The 5,678-nt window shown below is 44.2% G+C and overlaps 1 pseudogene; it reads left to right on the top strand.

Annotated features, from left to right (window-relative positions):
* Positions 1–488: 488 nt before the first annotated feature.
* LOC102993170 (glucose-6-phosphatase 3-like) lies at positions 489–4,912 on the top strand (annotated as a pseudogene).
* The last annotated feature ends 766 nt before the right edge of the window (positions 4,913–5,678 follow it).

Raw genomic sequence — 5,678 nt, 5'->3', positions numbered from 1 at the left:
CCTTGGACACAGCACAACCACCGACCGTAATTTTTAAACTTTAATCAACCTGCTGCCTCAGGGAGGTCAAGAGAGTATAGCTTCTTTATGAAGACGCCAGGAAATTGTAGGTTGGGAAGCATATAAGGAACTTCCTGATTGTAAAATGGTGGATATCACCTGTGAAACATACTCAGCCACAACTACAATCCCTTCAAAATGAAGGTACCAATCAAGAATTTAGGGAAATACTTTTGAGCAGAAGTGCTGCAGAGGCCTAGAGGAGACTGAAGCAGAGGAAGAGAAATTGGATTCATGCAAAGAGAGAAGAAAGGAGGAAAGTGAAGACACCCTGAGGTTGCAGTTGCTGGTAGGATGGCCCCATCATGGAGCACAGCACCGAAAAGGACACTGTAGCAGAAGTACATGCTGGGAGCACTGCTGCCTTTACTTTACCTACTCAATCCCGGCAGCTCTAGCCTCACCTTCCTTAGGTTTTTCTCTTGACCATGGATAAAGAGGAGTGGAAAGGCAATAAATAGGTCATCCAAGGTTGTGAGGTAGTTGAGAGACTTAGATCTTCCACTGTTGGCTGGGAGAGAGACACGAGTCTGAGTCTTTTAAGAGTAGATGTGAAGGTGGTTCAAGGATTGACATTTTAATGTTTACCAGATGATTACGCTGGCTTAGGCTGAAACCTGGTGCGAGAACCAGTCTCACTCATTTATTTAATCACTCAACAATATTTAGACATGGAATATATATGCTGCCCAAGACTATGCCATAAAAACCCTTTGGATCAGATAATCTGCATCACAATCTCACCACCGCCTCTCCATTGGAACCAGCTGAGTCTCTCAGTTTAGAAAGGTTGTAAAACCGTTCTGGAATGCAGTGATTATTCTGATCCCAGGGATAGCCTATATTTACAGATGCAAGTTTGTTGTGACAGTATGCATGGTTAGAGAAATTTTATTTCAGGTAAATGGATAAAATCTTTATAATACTTTTTTGATAAGAGCAAAAATTAGATGATTTAAATTCTGGTTTTCTCCCTGCCACCATTCTATTGCTGATATAAACAAGAATGTATCTTCACCCTGAAGTATTTTATCAGAAGCTTTTTTTAATCAATTAAATTATAAAAAGAATTCATTAAGAAATAAAATAACTTTTGAAACTTCTAAAATGACAGCGAGCTAAAAATTTTCAGCTTTTAGACACTGTCTAATTCTCTGAGGTTACAGTCAAGTGGCTTGCAACTTCCTGAGTGAGGCCAAATTGATGACATTTCATGTTGAGAAACTTCCGTTACAGGCGTAAGTTCTGAGAAAAATAATATGATGAAATTTTAGATACTCCATCACCCCACAGACACCCACTTCCATCTCCCCACCACCGATAAAGAAAATTGTATAACCCATCAGCATGCAGACTTCAAGTACTCTTTCATAAAAGTGGGAAGTCATGCTAAAATTACGTAAAGGTTGAAAGCAAAATGAATAGGGACTAAATACAGGCAAAAGAACAGCAGTTTCTAAACTTGACCAGGTTTTTCGGCTATGGAAATAAGACAGAAGTAACCCTCACTTTACGCTTCCTCTTATCTTACTACTGAATTCATCTCATCACACCCAATGTTGACCTAAACACATTGATTGGAGATACTGGTTTGAGGACTGTGTGACTTTGGATAGGTCACTTATTCTCTGAGCTTAGCTTTTTCCCTCTACAAAATAGATATAATTATAGTACTAATATTCCAGGTTATCTTGTCGATTAAATGAGATAATGTGTTCAAAGCACCAGCACAATGCATGCAGTATGTGCATAAAAACTGGTATCTGAACATAAAATCAAAGCAGTGCACATGCTACCATAATACTGGCATGGTTTTGTAGTGATATGAAATTCTTCAGACACAAATGCCCGAGGGCTAAGACAAATGTGCTGTCCAGCAGCAATGAGAGACAGTCAGCTGATTTAACAGAACTCTACAGATTCATGACCATTTTGTCATGACAGAATATTTCTTTGTTTACTCCTGGCAGTTTAGGAAGAGGCTATATTGTATTTAGCTCTGCTTCCTCACTCTTGGCACATGATAGGGATAATCATTTTTGAAGAATAAATGATTAAATATATAAATGAATGCCTATATTAAATAAATAAAAGGTTTGGGGTTATTATTGCACCTTAGGCCCTGGTCTTTACAGGATAGAGTCACAGCCGAGTGTGCTATAGCCACAAAGAAGCCCTTAGGAAGATACCCTAAATGTAAGATTTAAATATTTGCAAAGTTTATGGGCATTTGGGCAAATGATCTATCATGGGAAATCAAAGAGCAAAGAGAGGCTACCAGGAAAATATGAGCTTTTCATTACTCCCCCTTTCCTACTCCATCACGCAAACTTCTCACATACACGGAGCATCAATGTGTCTGTGTGATATTATAAATTAAGAAGCCAAGACAAAAGAACCTAAAAAATGTAACATTAGTATGTTCAGAGATTTTTTTTGACCTCTGGGGGCTCCGGTGAGCCTGAGTGCAAAGCACCATTTCCTCACAGGGAAGAGGTGAAATCCTGATGCATAGGCTAAAGGCATGGTTTTCCTCTCTGAGTTCTTGGGCACTAGGCCAAGTGAATGGGCAGAAATCATTCCATTTGCAGAGTAAAATGGGGTGAAAAGCACTTCTGGCACACTTTGTCCATATAAATTATACTTGTTTGCAATTCATCAACTCCTTCTCTCCTTTATATCCATATGTAATGTAAAGGACCATCTTTCTCTGAAGCTCCATAATGATGCACAGCTCAAAAATGTGACAGAATCAGCTAAAAGAGAGCGGATGGAAGCTTTTTCTCCCCCCATATGCATATTCATAAAAAAAATAGAGAACTCAACAAAAGGAGATACAGAAGTACTTGTACCCGGGGGCTGCAGAGACTTATGTATAATAGTAAGTTGGTTTTCTGCCACTATTCATTCTTGAAACCTTTACTCATTCATTCCTGCAATAATCATTGAAAATGCTCTGGGAAAAAGTCTGTCTCCCTATATAACACCAAATATATTTCCCTTTGGATTTTTATTGTACCTTAGAATCCATGATTCAGGAAGAAATGGTTAAATATTTTACTTGACAAATATAATTAGAAGGCAAACTATGGAAAGGGGAGGGGCAAGGCGAGCTTAGAACTGGGAGGAAGTGTGACTTGGACTGTGCTATGTGTAAGAACTCTCAAGCCTTTGGGGACGACCCATCAAAATCAAGAGGCTTATCTGTCAGCCTCCAAATCAACAGCAGGTGAATTCAAGCAGGAGAGTCTTGGGCTGGGGAAGGAAGGCGTGGACCAATTTGCCAGCTGTGTGTGCAAACTTAGGGTCCTGCTCCAGCACGGGCCTGGGATGCCTGGTTCCCCGGAGCAGGGGTTGTCCCTAGCCTTCTCTCCAAGAGATCTCGTAATATCTAGGATGGTAGTGGTGCTGGAAGAGAAAGCTCTGGTCTGGAAGGAATCTTGGCCCTTGATATTACATATCCATCTTCACAGCAGCAAAGGAGGGACCCTGGACACATCACCAACCCTCTGATCAAACCCTGGCCGGGCCGGCCCCTTGGTCGCCACAGAGTCCACACTGGGCGAGGGCATCGCGATGGCCGAGGCGCTGCAGAACCAGCTGCCCTGGTTAGAGAACGTGTGGCTCTGGGTCAACTTTCTGGGCGACCCCAAGATCCTTTTTCCGTTCTACTTCCCCGCGACCTACTAGGCCTCTCGCTGGGTGGGCATTGCAGAGCTCTGGATCAGCCTCATCACCGAGTGGCTTGACCTTGTCTTCATGTGGTTTCTGTTCAGAGGCAAGCCCTTTTGGTGGGTCCGTGAGTCTGGGTACTACAGCCAGGCTCCAGCCCAGGTTCCCCAGTTCCCCTCTTCTTGTGAAACTGGTCTAGGCAGCCCTTCCGGACACTGTAAGATCACAGGAGCAGCTCTCTGGCCCATAACGATGGCCATCTCTTCCCAGGTGGCCATTCGGACCCACAGCCACTGGGTGAGGGTGATACCTAGCTTGGCTTATTGCACCTTCCTGCTGGCGGTTGGCTTGTGGCAGGTTTTCCTCTTAGCACATCTCCCTCACCAGGTGTTGGCTGGCCTAATAACTGGTGCTGTCCTGGGCTGGCTGATTACCAACCCCCCAGGTGCCCACAGAGTGTGAGCTAAGCTTCTACGGGTTGAGCTCGCTGGCCCTCTTGCTGGGTGCCAGCCTCATCTGTTGGACTCCCTTTACACTGGGCCTCGATCTTTCTTGGTCCATCAGCCTGGCGTCTAAGTGGTGTGAGCAGCCTGAGTGACTACACTTGGACAGCCGGCCCTTTGCCTCCCTAAGCCATGACTCAGGGGCCGCCCTGGGTCTGGGCATCACCCTGCGCTCTCCCTGCTATGCCCAGCTACAGAGGGCATACCTGGGATACGGCCGGAAGCTAGCCCGCCTTGTGCTGTCCACGGGGCTGCTGGGCCCCCTGGACTGGCTGGGCTACCCGCCTCAGATCAGCCTTTTCTACATCTTCAATTTCCTCAAGCACTCCCTCTGGCCATGCCTGGTCCTGGCCCTCGTGCCCCGGCTGGCGCACACATTCAGTGTCCCGGAAGCACCACCCATCCGCTCTTCCTACTCTAGGCACCTCCTACCGCCACTTTCCCTCTCACAAAGCCCACACTCCGTGACCTCCACAGTCTGGGAGGCAGCCCCGTCCCCTTCCAGCCCCCAAGAGGCCCCTCTCATCGTGAATTTTCTACTTCTCCCACCACCTGGTCTCAGCCCCAAAGAAGGGCCTTCTCTCTCCCAGGAAGGCTGGTCCTCCTCCTGCCTTCCCTCCCAAGTCCCCAAAGGGCAAAGGCAACAGCGAGACCAGTGGGTTCCTGTAACACTGTGAGGAACTCAGAACAGCCCTAATAAAGCCCTTCCACAGCTCTGGAAAAAAAAAAAGAAGACAAACTATGTAAAAAAGTGAAGACTTCCGTGTTCCTTTAGCAGTACGGATTAGAGATATTTAAAAGCACTCTGTTATACCAAACTGTATAGTAATGTTCAGAATAAAGTTCAGAATAGTGAACTGTCTGGATGGCATTTAGCTATGTGGTTTTTTCCCCTAGGTACATTTTTTTTAAAATTGGGGTATAGTTATTTTACAATGTTGTGTTAGTTTCCACTGTACAGCAAAGTTGAGTTCCTCATCTTATACAGCAAGTTCTCATTAGCTATCTATTTTATACATATTAGTGTATATATGTTAATCTCAATCTCCCAGTTCATACTGCCCCTCCTTTCCCCCCATGGTGTCCATACACTTGTTCTCTACATTTGTGTCTCTATTTCTGCCTTGCAAACCGGTTCAGCATCTAGCTAGGTGGGATTTGTTAAAAAATATCTGATTACTCAGAAGCTAAGGTAGTTAATGCTTTTGTACTGTGGAAGCAGCATTGCTACTAGAAATTTTGTTAAGATAATGAATATAGTATCAGGTGATATTGTGAAAGAAACTAGCCATAAAAGAAATGCTTTAAAAAAAGAAACATAAGAAAAACATTCAAAGAGGGGTTATGAATTTTGGTCAAATAACTAAGGAAGTGGTATTCATACTAAAATTAGATGTTTCTGACTTCCCATGTCACCCTCACTCTCCACAGGTGAATCCCTAG

This window comes from Physeter macrocephalus, chromosome 1 (assembly GCF_002837175.3).
Source record: "Physeter macrocephalus isolate SW-GA chromosome 1, ASM283717v5, whole genome shotgun sequence".
Taxonomy (NCBI): domain Eukaryota; kingdom Metazoa; phylum Chordata; class Mammalia; order Artiodactyla; family Physeteridae; genus Physeter; species Physeter macrocephalus.
The sequence above is the reverse complement of the archived record's forward strand: the minus strand, read 5'-3'. Positions and strand labels throughout refer to the sequence as shown.